Raw genomic sequence first — 17579 nt, 5'->3', positions numbered from 1 at the left:
AAACCAGCTCAGATGAAACAAATGTTATCAAGTAACTATTATAGAAAGGAAAAGAATAACTACAAAACAATTCTGGACAGATTATTCAAGCTACAACTGTTCAATTCAACATTGACTTCCATTACTAGTAACACAATACTACTCATTATTAGTTAACATAATTTTTTAAAGTTATAATAGTGATAAAATACAATAATTCAATTTCCACTTATAAATATAATTTTAAAAATCTTTAGTTCTTCCATTTATGAAAAAGTGTTTCATTGAGCAGCTAGTTAGTTAACTGCATAAACAGAATAACCATATCTCATTAAATAAAGTGAATCTTTTTTACGTTAAAATATATATTGGCACAATATGAAACTTAAAATGAAAAATATCTAGCATTTAATTAGAAGTTAATTACTACTTAAAATTATTAAAATAGAATAATAATTAACTAAGACTGAAGCCAATTTTTACCATAACTGAATTTATAGCCTGAATCACTAATATCTGAAGGATAATGACTTCAGCAAATAAATGTATTTGTTATGCAATAATATCAGGTTATTACATTACATTTCAAGATTCATACATTTTTTCTAACGATAAATAAATCGAAGAGGTTCATTTTGGACAAACATAAAGAAGACATAACAAAAGTTTTAAACACTGAACACCACACTAAAATAAAATTAAAAATTTAATACATACGAGTTCTGTAAACTTTTTATAACATCTCTATTCTGGCAGTTTCTTGTGTATATTTTTCAATAAGTGCTTGTTCATGATCAGCTGTCTTCAATTCACTTTGTAATACACTATTTAAGTATGATCTAACATCACTAATTTTCACTGATTTCCAGCTGCATACTGCATCTACAACTTCAAGTGGTGATAGTAACCGTTCTTTTTCTATAAAAACAAAAAATAATCAAGCTTTAATGAAAAAACAATATGAAATTCTGTTTTGTATTTAATTTAAAATAAGGATCTATAAAAATGGCAGAATGACCGATAGACTAACCTATTCGGTTAATGCTACGACCATGTTTTGAAAAGTATGAGAGAATATAAAAAATTAAACTACAAAGTTAAAACTAATAGTTATAAAACATATAACTTGAAGATACATTTGGGAGCTAATTTTACAATACTGATGACTGAAACAAATTTCATGTACATAAAAAACAATAATTTTATTTTTCTCTTATCTTGTTTGAATTTTCAGTAACACAAATGTGTCTGCCAGCTCACATTGAATTTAGCTATGTAATATAAAGCAGTGCATTATTTCATAATTTAATATGATTCCAATTTCATAGCTCTCTTTCTAATGATTCACTGTTATTTTATTTTAATTCAGTCCATTGATCAAGGTTATTGTTAATGAAATTACTTTCTTCTGTCAGCTTTACATAGTTAGTTTTTGTATGAAACAAATTCATGAATTCATCAAGCTATGATTGCAGATGAATGCCTGCTGTAAACTTACATAGAAATTGATTTCAGAATTGTTCCATCAATTCAACGTGTCATTCATTGAAAATGCTTACTTGGATAGTTTAAGGTAAATAGAATGTGTGTTAGAAAATGTACTTGAAGACAGTTCATTTTGAGAAAGAGTATGGGTTCAAGAGAGGCCATTCTGGCGATCAGGCTAACTTTAGAAGACAGGCTTAAACAAAAAAAGCCATCTGCATTATATTTATAGAGATTGAGAAGGCATTTGATAATACAGAATTGAACAAAATGTTTAATATTTTTAAGAAAATTGGATTGAAATATAGGGAAATAAAACATATATAAACTAAGCAAAAATCAGGTAGCATGTTATAAGAATAGAAGATGAGGCTCCTGATTCAAAAAGGGCTCAGATGAGTCCTGATTCAAAAAGGAGTGAGTGAACAAGCACTTCTGGTAGAATGACCGATAAAGTTACATTGGTTAACATTGTAAGCATGTTTTGAAAAGTATTCATGCCAAAGAAATGGACAAAATTTGTAAAGTTCTGGGGGACTAAACAACTCTGGAAATTAGAAGACACAATTCAGGAATTAAAGATGAAAATTGAGGAGGAAAAAATGATGTTAAAATTCACAATTTTTTTTGGGCAAAAACCAAGGTGAGTAACAAGCCTGAATGGCATGGATTTATTACTGCTAGGGGAGAAATTCAGGCTAAGGATAAATAAGAGTAAAATAAATATAATGAAATATGACAGAAAGAAGGATAATAAATTAAACATTAAAACAGAATATAATAAACAAACTCATAGAATCTTACTACTTATGAAGCAAAATTAAAAAGAAGTCCAAAATGAAGTAGAAATCAAAAGCAGACTGGAACAAGAAAAGGCAGCTTTTATGAAAAAAATAAAACCTGCGAGTCAAATATATATCTATGAATTAGAGAGAGAAACTTGAAATTATTATTGTAGAAAGTAGTAGTTGTGAATATGGACATAGGAAAAGCAGAAAGGAAAAGAATATTAAGATATCTAAGTTTAGTTTGGAGACAGTGACAGATAGCGGTGATAGAAAACAAGATTGGGAAATATAAAAGAGATAGTTGATCATGTAAAATTAGAAAATATGTTGAGGTTACAAAATTAGAAAAGTTAGAATAGAATTGAGAATTTCATCAAATCAACTGACTGGTGACTTAAAAAAAACAAACAATTTCTGTATTTGTTTTCAGATTTTTTAGGGAATCATGCTAATGAAATGGATAAAATTTTCAAGTTTTTAACTCTGGAGAATACATGAATAAAGTTTTATTCAACCAGAAGTAAACTCCAATGTAAATACATGCAAATATAATAAAAACAGTTTGTGATGTATTTATAACATTCATTGATGAAAACGTAGGAGTTAATTTTCTGTATGATTTTAGAGCGGCGATGCATTAAGATTTGGGGAGGCCTTTTACATCATCAAATATTAAAATTTCTGATTATGCAGTCTTATTTTGTAGACTTGAAAATTTCAGCTAATATGATTATTGATAAACTTAATCAGTTAAATGTGCTGGGTACTATGAGTACCTAGTTATTATACAAAAGATGTCAGTAAAGTGGGTGCCAAATATTTAATGTAAATAAGAAATGAAAATAATGAGCAAAATCACACTTTTTTTTATAAGTAAAGTGTCTGATATCATTTAAAAGTTAAAAAATTTCAAAAACTATTTTTTCTTATGGTTACTGGTAAAAGGAGGTTTTTAGGAAAAATATTCATAGCAAAAGAAGCTGTGGAAAGACATTCTCTTTTTACAGAAAAATGCATTTGCCACATAAGGTTGACAAAAGAGTGTTTTGAAAAATCTGCAGTTAAACATTGACATTCACCACACTAGTGTATCTCATTATGACACTTTCAGTTACTAATTAAAATTATGCTGGTTTATTAATATTGTGGTTATTGAGCCACGTTTAGAAGTATTAATAACAGTTAATAGTACCTATAACACAAAGTATTTCATTAAAAAGATATGGGGGTACATTTGGATTTCTAGCACCGGCCCAAAGTGCTTGAGTCCAAAGACTAGAATCTTGATTACCAAATCTGCGGCAACAAGTAATCACATTCTGGTAATCTTTTTGACATAAATGGTATTGTAATATTTGCTGGTACCTGAAACCAAGAAAAATAAGTACATTATTAGTAAGGGACATTTTAAACACTTTACAAAACTTATCACAGTCACGAAAAAATATATTCTTAATTATTCTGTAAAGTAGTTAATAAATCTACTATAAGATTGTATCCGTAATATTCTGAACTGGGGCCATGAATTTTAACCACTTTTAGTATGTGATGCAGTACTAGGTAGGTACTAGTATGTGTTGTGATCAGTGTGCCACGATTGCATGGAGGTAAATGTAAAAATGAGAGCATTGTAACTCATTTGTTATCATTGTACATGTTTTGTCAGGAATTTTCAAGATGGATGTAAAAGATGAATAATACATTTGTACAAAATTTTATTCAATCTCAGAAATGTTTAACTCAGTTCAGGCAGTTAATAATTATTTGGAAGCTATCTTATAGATTAGTTCACACAGTTAAGAAACACATACATCTGAAGTGTGATCAAACTCTTCATGTACAGTAAAACATCAGCAGTTTGCAGGTATCAATGTCAGGCTATTTATGAATGTCATTATCACCAATTCCACTTTCAATTCAATGTACAAAGTGATGCAAACTGATGCAAATCCCATAATAATATACACTTCTTGAACTGTATTGCTTTTCTGAAAATGGTTTTGCATTACTACCCTCCAAAATATTTTATATACCACCTCATATGCTTATTGTAGACAATTTATATATTCCTTGAGAATTAATTATATAGAGTATAAAGCTAATTTTTTGTTAACTCCGCTACAAACAATATATATTAAAACTGTTTTGGTTGACTTTAAAATTAAAAAGTAACACACCACTACACTTAAAAATGATGCCTTTAAGATGTGGTCTATCAATTACTGGCAATGATTAGGTGAAGATACAAGATTCACTATGAGAATGTACTAGCATTTAAGATTATTAAGAGGAAAAACCTGGAGTATGCACATAAAGTGAGACATCCAGAGGAATGCTGGTTTCTGCACCTCATATTTCACGGAAAGTTGAAACCCAAGACCAGAATTTCATGACTGAAGAATCTGAAGCATTGGATCAACCATATCTTCACTCCCATCAGCTGTAGACAAGGTTGAAATTGCTCAAATGATTGCCAACATTCAATAATGGACATTGCACATAAAGAAAAATATGTTTATTAAATAAAACCTATTAAAAAGAAGTAGTTCTATAAAATATTAAAAGAGAGGAACCACTAAAACAAAAAGTGACCCATATATATATAAAACCTAAGCATTTATCAAATGGGGGAAAAACAAATTAAATAAAAAACTATAACACATACAAATATACATTATTATAAGATATATATATATATACATGCATATATAAAAGTATATTAAGTATAACAATATTCTTCTACAAGTTTACAACATAACACATCATCACATTACAACAAATTAAAATATCTTATACAATAACAATAAAATCATTAAATAAAACCTGTTCTAATCACAGTTGGAGAGAATTTCAAATAAATATTTAGGAAGTAAAATATTTGCACTGTTCATGGAGGTTTCTTAATTCTTAATAGATAATAGTTAAGTATGTTTCTTGTTGAATTTGATTAACTATTTTAATTAGTTTGTATTTGGGCTGTACAACAATTTAGCTGTGGAGTAATTTGTCGGTTGTGTAAACTGTATACATTAAGTAATTGCCAGACAACCAATTATTGTTAAGCACTTCTTTATTTACTTTAAATTTATACTGAATTAATCATTACTTTATGTTACATAAAATTTAATACTAATTATTTAATACACAAAATAATTTAATAACTTAACGAAACAATACATTGTTGATAATAAATTTAAGGAAATTAAGGACACAGCTAACAAATTTCTAAAACAAAGAATTAATAAAAAAATTCAGATCAATTTTTAATCATACTAATTATATATAAAAAATTGAGTATATACAGGTATTTTAAAGTGCAACAGATATGATGAAAAAATACATAAATACAAAAGTTAAACTCTGTTCCAATTTCAAATTTGTAAGCAAAAACGTATCTACCATTTGGTATACATTGATATAGTAAGATTAAATTAAATAATAGATGATGATTTTCCAGCCATGCACTGGATTTAAAACCAGCTCAGATGAAACAAATGTTATCAAGTAACTATTATAGAAAGGAAAAGAATAACTACAAAACAATTCTGGACAGATTATTCAAGCTACAACTGTTCAATTCAACATTGACTTCCATTACTAGTAACACAATACTACTCATTATTAGTTAACATAATTTTTTAAAGTTATAATAGTGATAAAATACAATAATTCAATTTCCACTTATAAATATAATTTTAAAAATCTTTAGTTCTTCCATTTATGAAAAAGTGTTTCATTGAGCAGCTAGTTAGTTAACTGCATAAACAGAATAACCATATCTCATTAAATAAAGTGAATCTTTTTTACGTTAAAATATATATTGGCACAATATGAAACTTAAAATGAAAAATATCTAGCATTTAATTAGAAGTTAATTACTACTTAAAATTATTAAAATAGAATAATAATTAACTAAGACTGAAGCCAATTTTTACCATAACTGAATTTATAGCCTGAATCACTAATATCTGAAGGATAATGACTTCAGCAAATAAATGTATTTGTTATGCAATAATATCAGGTTATTACATTACATTTCAAGATTCATACATTTTTTCTAACGATAAATAAATCGAAGAGGTTCATTTTGGACAAACATAAAGAAGACATAACAAAAGTTTTAAACACTGAACACCACACTAAAATAAAATTAAAAATTTAATACATACGAGTTCTGTAAACTTTTTATAACATCTCTATTCTGGCAGTTTCTTGTGTATATTTTTCAATAAGTGCTTGTTCATGATCAGCTGTCTTCAATTCACTTTGTAATACACTATTTAAGTATGATCTAACATCACTAATTTTCACTGATTTCCAGCTGCATACTGCATCTACAACTTCAAGTGGTGATAGTAACCGTTCTTTTTCTATAAAAACCAAAAATAATCAAGCTTTAATGAAAAAACAATATGAAATTCTGTTTTGTATTTAATTTAAAATAAGGATCTATAAAAATGGCAGAATGACCGATAGACTAACCTATTCGGTTAATGCTACGACCATGTTTTGAAAAGTATGAGAGAATATAAAAAATTAAACTACAAAGTTAAAACTAATAGTTATAAAACATATAACTTGAAGATACATTTGGGAGCTAATTTTACAATACTGATGACTGAAACAAATTTCATGTACATAAAAAACAATAATTTTATTTTTCTCTTATCTTGTTTGAATTTTCAGTAACACAAATGTGTCTGCCAGCTCACATTGAATTTAGCTATGTAATATAAAGCAGTGCATTATTTCATAATTTAATATGATTCCAATTTCATAGCTCTCTTTCTAATGATTCACTGTTATTTTATTTTAATTCAGTCCATTGATCAAGGTTATTGTTAATGAAATTACTTTCTTCTGTCAGCTTTACATAGTTAGTTTTTGTATGAAACAAATTCATGAATTCATCAAGCTATGATTGCAGATGAATGCCTGCTGTAAACTTACATAGAAATTGATTTCAGAATTGTTCCATCAATTCAACGTGTCATTCATTGAAAATGCTTACTTGGATAGTTTAAGGTAAATAGAATGTGTGTTAGAAAATGTACTTGAAGACAGTTCATTTTGAGAAAGAGTATGGGTTCAAGAGAGGCCATTCTGGCGATCAGGCTAACTTTAGAAGACAGGCTTAAACAAAAAAAGCCATCTGCATTATATTTATAGAGATTGAGAAGGCATTTGATAATACAGAATTGAACAAAATGTTTAATATTTTTAAGAAAATTGGATTGAAATATAGGGAAATAAAACATATATAAACTAAGCAAAAATCAGGTAGCATGTTATAAGAATAGAAGATGAGGCTCCTGATTCAAAAAGGGCTCAGATGAGTCCTGATTCAAAAAGGAGTGAGTGAACAAGCACTTCTGGTAGAATGACCGATAAAGTTACATTGGTTAACATTGTAAGCATGTTTTGAAAAGTATTCATGCCAAAGAAATGGACAAAATTTGTAAAGTTCTGGGGGACTAAACAACTCTGGAAATTAGAAGACACAATTCAGGAATTAAAGATGAAAATTGAGGAGGAAAAAATGATGTTAAAATTCACAATTTTTTTTGGGCAAAAACCAAGGTGAGTAACAAGCCTGAATGGCATGGATTTATTACTGCTAGGGGAGAAATTCAGGCTAAGGATAAATAAGAGTAAAATAAATATAATGAAATATGACAGAAAGAAGGATAATAAATTAAACATTAAAACAGAATATAATAAACAAACTCATAGAATCTTACTACTTATGAAGCAAAATTAAAAAGAAGTCCAAAATGAAGTAGAAATCAAAAGCAGACTGGAACAAGAAAAGGCAGCTTTTATGAAAAAAATAAAACCTGCGAGTCAAATATATATCTATGAATTAGAGAGAGAAACTTGAAATTATTATTGTAGAAAGTAGTAGTTGTGAATATGGACATAGGAAAAGCAGAAAGGAAAAGAATATTAAGATATCTAAGTTTAGTTTGGAGACAGTGACAGATAGCGGTGATAGAAAACAAGATTGGGAAATATAAAAGAGATAGTTGATCATGTAAAATTAGAAAATATGTTGAGGTTACAAAATTAGAAAAGTTAGAATAGAATTGAGAATTTCATCAAATCAACTGACTGGTGACTTAAAAAAAACAAACAATTTCTGTATTTGTTTTCAGATTTTTTAGGGAATCATGCTAATGAAATGGATAAAATTTTCAAGTTTTTAACTCTGGAGAATACATGAATAAAGTTTTATTCAACCAGAAGTAAACTCCAATGTAAATACATGCAAATATAATAAAAACAGTTTGTGATGTATTTATAACATTCATTGATGAAAACGTAGGCGTTAATTTTCTGTATGATTTTAGAGCGGCGATGCATTAAGATTTGGGGAGGCCTTTTACATCATCAAATATTAAAATTTCTGATTATGCAGTCTTATTTTGTAGACTTGAAAATTTCAGCTAATATGATTATTGATAAACTTAATCAGTTAAATGTGCTGGGTACTATGAGTACCTAGTTATTATACAAAAGATGTCAGTAAAGTGGGTGCCAAATATTTAATGTAAATAAGAAATGAAAATAATGAGCAAAATCACACTTTTTTTTATAAGTAAAGTGTCTGATATCATTTAAAAGTTAAAAAATTTCAAAAACTATTTTTTCTTATGGTTACTGGTAAAAGGAGGTTTTTAGGAAAAATATTCATAGCAAAAGAAGCTGTGGAAAGACATTCTCTTTTTACAGAAAAATGCATTTGCCACATAAGGTTGACAAAAGAGTGTTTTGAAAAATCTGCAGTTAAACATTGACATTCACCACACTAGTGTATCTCATTATGACACTTTCAGTTACTAATTAAAATTATGCTGGTTTATTAATATTGTGGTTATTGAGCCACGTTTAGAAGTATTAATAACAGTTAATAGTACCTATAACACAAAGTATTTCATTAAAAAGATATGGGGGTACATTTGGATTTCTAGCACCGGCCCAAAGTGCTTGAGTCCAAAGACTAGAATCTTGATTACCAAATCTGCGGCAACAAGTAATCACATTCTGGTAATCTTTTTGACATAAATGGTATTGTAATATTTGCTGGTACCTGAAACCAAGAAAAATAAGTACATTATTAGTAAGGGACATTTTAAACACTTTACAAAACTTATCACAGTCACGAAAAAATATATTCTTAATTATTCTGTAAAGTAGTTAATAAATCTACTATAAGATTGTATCCGTAATATTCTGAACTGGGGCCATGAATTTTAACCACTTTTAGTATGTGATGCAGTACTAGGTAGGTACTAGTATCTGATATGGTACTAGTATGTGTTGTGATCAGTGTGCCATGATTGCATGGAGGTAAATGTAAAAATGAGAGCATTGTAACTCATTTGTTATCATTGTACATGTATTGTCAGGAATTTTCAAGATGGATGTAAAAGATGAATAATACATTTGTACAAAATTTTATTCAATCTCAGAAATGTTTAACTCAGTTCAGGCAGTTAATAATTATTTGGAAGCTATCTTATAGATTAGTTCACACAGTTAAGAAACACATACATCTGAAGTGTGATCAAACTCTTCATGTACAGTAAAACATCAGCAGTTTTCAGGTATCAATGTCAGGCTATTTAAGAATGTCATTATCACCAATTCCACTTTCAATTCAATGTACAAAGTGATGCAAACTGATGCAAATCCCATAATAATATACACTTCTTGAAATGTATTGCTTTTCTGAAAATGGTTTTGCATTACTACCCTCCAAAATATTTTATATACCACCTCATATGCTTATTGTAGACAATTTATATATTCCTTGAGAATTAATTATATAGAGTATAAAGCTAATTTTTTGTTAACTCCGCTACAAACAATATATATTAAAACTGTTTTGGTTGACTTTAAAATTAAAAAGTAACACACCACTACACCTAAAAATGATGCCTTTAAGATGTGGTCTATCAATTACTGGCAATGATTAGGTGAAGATACAAGATTCACTATGAGAATGTACTAGCATTTAAGATTATTAAGAGGAAAAACCTGGAGTATGCACATAAAGTGAGACATCCAGAGGAATGCTGGTTTCTGCACCTCATATTTCACGGAAAGTTGAAATCCAAGACCAGAATTTCATGACTGAAGAATCTGAAGCATTGGATCAACCATATCTTCACTCCCATCAGCTGTAGACAAGGTTGAAATTGCTCAAATGATTGCCAACATTCAATAATGGACATTGCACATAAAGAAAAATATGTTTATTAAATAAAACCTATTAAAAAGAAGTAGTTCTATAAAATATTAAAAGAAAGGAACCACTAAAACAAAAAGTGACCCATATATATATATAAAACCTAAGCATTTATCAAATGGGGGAAAAACAAATTAAATAAAAAAATATAACACATACAAATGTACATTATTATAAGATATATATATATATACATGCATATATAAAAGTATATTAAGTATAACAATATTCTTCTACAAGTTTACAACATAACACATCATCACATTACAACAAATTAAAATATCTTATACAATAACAATAAAATCATTAAATAAAACCTGTTCTATTCACAGTTGGAGAGAATTTCAAATAAATATTTAGGAAGTAAAATATTTGCACTGTTCATGGAGGTTTCTTAATTCTTAATAGATAATAGTTAAGTATGTTTCTTGTTGAATTTGATTAACTATTTTAATTAGTTTGTATTTGGGCTGTACAACAATTTAGCTGTGGAGTAATTTGTCGGTTGTGTAAACTGTATACATTAAGTAATTGCCAGACAACCAATTATTGTTAAGCACTTCTTTATTTACTTTAAATTTATACTGAATTAATCATTACTTTATGTTACATAAAATTTAATACTAATTATTTAATACACAAAATAATTTAATAACTTAACGAAACAATACATTGTTGATAATAAATTTAAGGAAATTAAGGACACAGCTAACAAATTTCTAAAACAAAGAATTAATAAAAAAATTCAGATCAATTTTTAATCATACTAATTATATATAAAAAATTGAGTATATACAGGTATTTTAAAGTGCAACAGATATGATAAAAAAATACATAAATACAAAAGTTAAACTCTGTTCCAATTTCAAATTTGTAAGCAAAAACGTTTCTACCATTTGGTATACATTGATATAGTAAGATTTAAATTAAATAATAGATGATGATTTTCCAGCCATGCACTGGATTTAAAACCAGCTCAGATGAAACAAATGTTATCAAGTAACTATTATAGAAAGGAAAAGAATAACTACAAAACAATTCTGGACAGATTATTCAAGCTACAACTGTTCAATTCAACATTGACTTCCATTACTAGTAACACAATACTACTCATTATTAGTTAACATATTTTTTTAAAGTTATAATAGTGATAAAATACAATAATTCAATTTCCACTTATAAATATAATTTTAAAAATCTTTAGTTCTTCCATTTATGAAAAAGTGTTTCATTGAGCAGCTAGTTAGTTAACTGCATAAACAGAATAACCATATCTCATTAAATAAAGTGAATCTTTTTTACGTTAAAATATATATTGGCACAATATGAAACTTAAAATGAAAAATATCTAGCATTTAATTAGAAGTTAATTACTACTTAAAATTATTAAAATAGAATAATAATTAACTAAGACTGAAGCCAATTTTTACCATAACTGAATTTATAGCCTGAATCACTAATATCTGAAGGATAATGACTTCAGCAAATAAATGTATTTGTTATGCAATAATATCAGGTTATTACATTACATTTCAAGATTCATACATTTTTTCTAACGATAAATAAATCGAAGAGGTTCATTTTGGACAAACATAAAGAAGACATAACAAAAGTTTTAAACACTGAACACCACACCAAAATAAAATTAAAAATTAAATACATACGAGTTCTGTAAACTTTTTATAACATCTCTATTCTGGCAGTTTCTTGTGTATATTTTTCAATAAGTGCTTGTTCATGATCAGCTGTCTTCAATTCACTTTGTAATACACTATTTAAATATGATCTAACATCACTAATTTTCACTGATTTCCAGCTGCATACTGCATCTACAACTTCAAGTGGTGATAGTAACCGTTCTTTTTCTATAAAAACCAAAAATAATCAAAATTAATGAAAAAACAATATGAAATTCTGTTTTGTATTTAATTTAAAATAAGGATCTATAAAAATGGCAGAATGACCGATAGACAAACCTATTCGGTTAATGCTACGACCATGTTTTGAAAAGTATGAGAGAATATAAAAAATGAAACTACAAAGTTAAAACTAATAGTTATAAAACATATAACTTGAAGATACATTTGGGAGCTAATTTTACAATACTGATGACTGAAACAAATTTCATGTACATAAAAAACAATAATTTTATTTTTCTCTTATCTTGTTTGAATTTTCAGTAACACAAATGTGTCTGCCAGCTCACATTGAATTTAGCTATGTAATATAAAGCAGTGCATTATTTCATAATTTAATGATTCCAATTTCATAGCTCTCTTTCTAATGATTCACTGTTATTTTATTTTAATTCAGTCCATTGATCAAGGTTATTGTTAATGAAATTACTTTCTTCTGTCAGCTTTACATAGTTAGTTTTTGTATGAAACAAATTCATGAATTCATCAAGCTATGATTGCAGATGAATGCCTGCTGTAAACTTACATAGAAATTGATTTCAGAATTGTTCCATCAATTCAACGTGTCATTCATTGAAAATGCTTACTTGGATAGTTTAAGGTAAATAGAATGTGTGTTAGAAAATGTACTTGAAGACAGTTCATTTTGAGAAAGAGTATGGGTTCAAGAGAGGCCATTCTGGCGATCAGGCTAACTTTAGAAGACAGGCTTAAACAAAAAAAAGCCATCTGCATTATATTTATAGAGATTGAGAAGGCATTTGATAATACAGAATTGAACAAAATGTTTAATATTTTTAAGAAAATTGGATTGAAATATAGGGAAATAAAACATATATAAACTAAGCAAAAATCAGGTAGCATGTTATAAGAATAGAAGATGAGGCTCCTGATTCAAAAAGGGCTCAGATGAGTCCTGATTCAAAAAGGAGTGAGTGAACAAGCACTTCTGGTAGAATGACCGATAAAGTTACATTGGTTAACATTGTAAGCATGTTTTGAAAAGTATTCATGCCAAAGAAATGGACAAAATTTGTAAAGTTCTGGGGGACTAAACAACTCTGGAAATTAGAAGACACAATTCAGGAATTAAAGATGAAAATTGAGGAGGAAAAAATGATGTTAAAATTCACAATTTTTTTTGGGCAAAAACCAAGGTGAGTAACAAGCCTGAATGGCATGGATTTATTACTGCTAGGGGAGAAATTCAGGCTAAGGATAAATAAGAGTAAAATAAATATAATGAAATATGACAGAAAGAAGGATAATAAATTAAACATTAAAACAGAATATAATAAACAAACTCATAGAATCTTACTACTTATGAAGCAAAATTAAAAAGAAGTCCAAAATGAAGTAGAAATCAAAAGCAGACTGGAACAAGAAAAGGCAGCTTTTATGAAAAAAATAAAACCTGCGAGTCAAATATATATCTATGAATTAGAGAGAGAAACTTGAAATTATTATTGTAGAAAGTAGTAGTTGTGAATATGGACATAGGAAAAGCAGAAAGGAAAAGAATATTAAGATATCTAAGTTTAGTTTGGAGACAGTGACAGATAGCGGTGATAGAAAACAAGATTGGGAAATATAAAAGAGATAGTTGATCATGTAAAATTAGAAAATATGTTGAGGTTACAAAATTAGAAAAGTTAGAATAGAATTGAGAATTTCATCAAATCAACTGACTGGTGACTTAAAAAAAACAAACAATTTCTGTATTTGTTTTCAGATTTTTTAGGGAATCATGCTAATGAAATGGATAAAATTTTCAAGTTTTTAACTCTGGAGAATACATGAATAAAGTTTTATTCAACCAGAAGTAAACTCCAATGTAAATACATGCAAATATAATAAAAACAGTTTGTGATGTATTTATAACATTCATTGATGAAAACGTAGGAGTTAATTTTCTGTATGATTTTAGAGCGGCGATGCATTAAGATTTGGGGAGGCCTTTTACATCATCAAATATTAAAATTTCTGATTATGCAGTCTTATTTTGTAGACTTGAAAATTTCAGCTAATATGATTATTGATAAACTTAATCAGTTAAATGTGCTGGGTACTATGAGTACCTAGTTATTATACAAAAGATGTCAGTAAAGTGGGTGCCAAATATTTAATGTAAATAAGAAATGAAAATAATGAGCAAAATCACACTTTTTTTTATAAGTAAAGTGTCTGATATCATTTAAAAGTTAAAAAATTTCAAAAACTATTTTTTCTTATGGTTACTGGTAAAAGGAGGTTTTTAGGAAAAATATTCATAGCAAAAGAAGCTGTGGAAAGACATTCTCTTTTTACAGAAAAATGCATTTGCCACATAAGGTTGACAAAAGAGTGTTTTGAAAAATCTGCAGTTAAACATTGACATTCACCACACTAGTGTATCTCATTATGACACTTTCAGTTACTAATTAAAATTATGCTGGTTTATTAATATTGTGGTTATTGAGCCACGTTTAGAAGTATTAATAACAGTTAATAGTACCTATAACACAAAGTATTTCATTAAAAAGATATGGGGGTACATTTGGATTTCTAGCACCGGCCCAAAGTGCTTGAGTCCAAAGACTAGAATCTTGATTACCAAATCTGCGGCAACAAGTAATCACATTCTGGTAATCTTTTTGACATAAATGGTATTGTAATATTTGCTGGTACCTGAAACCAAGAAAAATAAGTACATTATTAGTAAGGGACATTTTAAACACTTTACAAAACTTATCACAGTCACGAAAAAATATATTCTTAATTATTCTGTAAAGTAGTTAATAAATCTACTATAAGATTGTATCCGTAATATTCTGAACTGGGGCCATGAATTTTAACCACTTTTAGTATGTGATGCAGTACTAGGTAGGTACTAGTATGTGTTGTGATCAGTGTGCCACGATTGCATGGAGGTAAATGTAAAAATGAGAGCATTGTAACTCATTTGTTATCATTGTACATGTTTTGTCAGGAATTTTCAAGATGGATGTAAAAGATGAATAATACATTTGTACAAAATTTTATTCAATCTCAGAAATGTTTAACTCAGTTCAGGCAGTTAATAATTATTTGGAAGCTATCTTATAGATTAGTTCACACAGTTAAGAAACACATACATCTGAAGTGTGATCAAACTCTTCATGTACAGTAAAACATCAGCAGTTTGCAGGTATCAATGTCAGGCTATTTATGAATGTCATTATCACCAATTCCACTTTCAATTCAATGTACAAAGTGATGCAAACTGATGCAAATCCCATAATAATATACACTTCTTGAACTGTATTGCTTTTCTGAAAATGGTTTTGCATTACTACCCTCCAAAATATTTTATATACCACCTCATATGCTTATTGTAGACAATTTATATATTCCTTGAGAATTAATTATATAGAGTATAAAGCTAATTTTTTGTTAACTCCGCTACAAACAATATATATTAAAACTGTTTTGGTTGACTTTAAAATTAAAAAGTAACACACCACTACACTTAAAAATGATGCCTTTAAGATGTGGTCTATCAATTACTGGCAATGATTAGGTGAAGATACAAGATTCACTATGAGAATGTACTAGCATTTAAGATTATTAAGAGGAAAAACCTGGAGTATGCACATAAAGTGAGACATCCAGAGGAATGCTGGTTTCTGCACCTCATATTTCACGGAAAGTTGAAACCCAAGACCAGAATTTCATGACTGAAGAATCTGAAGCATTGGATCAACCATATCTTCACTCCCATCAGCTGTAGACAAGGTTGAAATTGCTCAAATGATTGCCAACATTCAATAATGGACATTGCACATAAAGAAAAATATGTTTATTAAATAAAACCTATTAAAAAGAAGTAGTTCTATAAAATATTAAAAGAGAGGAACCACTAAAACAAAAAGTGACCCATATATATATAAAACCTAAGCATTTATCAAATGGGGGAAAAACAAATTAAATAAAAAACTATAACACATACAAATATACATTATTATAAGATATATATATATATACATGCATATATAAAAGTATATTAAGTATAACAATATTCTTCTACAAGTTTACAACATAACACATCATCACATTACAACAAATTAAAATATCTTATACAATAACAATAAAATCATTAAATAAAACCTGTTCTAATCACAGTTGGAGAGAATTTCAAATAAATATTTAGGAAGTAAAATATTTGCACTGTTCATGGAGGTTTCTTAATTCTTAATAGATAATAGTTAAGTATGTTTCTTGTTGAATTTGATTAACTATTTTAATTAGTTTGTATTTGGGCTGTACAACAATTTAGCTGTGGAGTAATTTGTCGGTTGTGTAAACTGTATACATTAAGTAATTGCCAGACAACCAATTATTGTTAAGCACTTCTTTATTTACTTTAAATTTATACTGAATTAATCATTACTTTATGTTACATAAAATTTAATACTAATTATTTAATACACAAAATAATTGAATAACTTAACGAAACAATACATTGTTGATAATAAATTTAAGGAAATTAAGGACACAGCTAACAAATTTCTAAAACAAAGAATTAATAAAAAAATTCAGATCAATTTTTAATCATACTAATTATATATAAAAAATTGAGTATATACAGGTATTTTAAAGTGCAACAGATATGATGAAAAAATACATAAATACAAAAGTTAAACTCTGTTCCAATTTCAAATTTGTAAGCAAAAACGTATCTACCATTTGGTATACATTGATATAGTAAGATTAAATTAAATAATAGATGATGATTTTCCAGCCATGCACTGGATTTAAAACCAGCTCAGATGAAACAAATGTTATCAAGTAACTATTATAGAAAGGAAAAGAATAACTACAAAACAATTCTGGACAGATTATTCAAGCTACAACTGTTCAATTCAACATTGACTTCCATTACTAGTAACACAATACTACTCATTATTAGTTAACATAATTTTTTAAAGTTATAATAGTGATAAAATACAATAATTCAATTTCCACTTATAAATATAATTTTAAAAATCTTTAGTTCTTCCATTTATGAAAAAGTGTTTCATTGAGCAGCTAGTTAGTTAACTGCATAAACAGAATAACCATATCTCATTAAATAAAGTGAATCTTTTTTACGTTAAAATATATATTGGCACAATATGAAACTTAAAATGAAAAATATCTAGC

This window comes from Lycorma delicatula, chromosome 11 (assembly GCF_047948215.1).
Source record: "Lycorma delicatula isolate Av1 chromosome 11, ASM4794821v1, whole genome shotgun sequence".
In the NCBI taxonomy this organism is placed as follows: Eukaryota; Metazoa; Arthropoda; class Insecta; order Hemiptera; family Fulgoridae; genus Lycorma; species Lycorma delicatula.
Note: the sequence above shows the minus strand (reverse complement) of the source record.